Source organism: Fukomys damarensis, unplaced genomic scaffold, assembly GCF_012274545.1.
Source record: "Fukomys damarensis isolate Sample0158 unplaced genomic scaffold, DMR_v1.0_HiC HiC_scaffold_33, whole genome shotgun sequence".
Lineage (NCBI taxonomy): Eukaryota > Metazoa > Chordata > Mammalia > Rodentia > Bathyergidae > Fukomys > Fukomys damarensis.
Window position 1 is genome coordinate 56,115,779 of NW_022900945.1, and position 1,156 is coordinate 56,116,934.

Sequence of the window (1,156 nt, forward strand, 5' to 3'; positions counted from 1 at the left end):
GGCTGGCTTCCCACATATCCCCCTTTTTATTATATTTAGAGCAGGGACTTTCCCTGTTCAGCAGAAAGGCTGTGCCTGTCTTAGGTGAGAAATGTCCAGAGAAATCCCTTACCCGTCATCAAGCCATGAGCAGTTTAATACTCATGCTCTGTCTTAGGTTGGATATTTCTCCACAATTCTCTTACCCGTCTTTGACTACCAGCCTCTGCAGGGGTTATACCATGGGTTGTGAAGGCTTGCCATGTAGCTTTTTCTACCTCTATCAATATTTGTAATCCTTGTTGCTCATACCAGGACTCATTAACTTTTACAGGCATCATTACAAAGAGAGGTTATCTCAAACTCATCACAAAATGAAAGGCAATCACTATTTCTAAGAATATACAATTGGTCAATTTACAATTAATATTATCAGTTTCATAAACAACCTCTATGTACATTAACACAAGGCATTATATTAGAGGCCCCTATGCCAACAATATTGAAACTAAGGCTAGTAACTTCTGTCGCGAGCCTCGACGTCAGGATCCTGCCAGCAGGTCCTAAACCTGAAAGGACGAGGACAGAGAGACGGGAGGCACTTTTCTTCTCAAGTTCCTTGCTTGCTTTATTACAGAACCTCTTCCTTTTATACTCTCCAGCTGCATGGGAGCGAGGGCTGCACGGGAGCGAGAGTACCGCCCACACATTCCAGAGGGAAACGATAACAACCATTATGGGTTACATCTGCTAGGCAATAGATCAGACCACCAGCTGAACTAGCCCGTTGCTATGGGTGACGGCACGTCCACGCTGCTCGGGTGAATCACAGGTCAATATGGCTGCGCTCATGTCGTGCTCCTTTACGATGCCCTCCATAACTTTGACATCTGACCATAAGCGTATTTCTCCCAATGCAGCGGGTTTCCAAATGTTGGTTTGAGGAAAACATGAATCGGTTGACCAAAGTCCTGCAAATAAGCTCAAGTTAGTGGAATTTTGAAATGACCAGTCCAAAACTTTCGAGATGTGTCATTAAATCACCAGTCCCATTAAATCCTCATTCTGGATAAAGAAGGAAAACTTTTTGCTTTTTGGAATGAAATTTCCGCTTGTGCACTGAGACACATCCTGGAGTTTTCTCTGCTGCTTCAGTGTTGGGATCCCAATCCGGTCT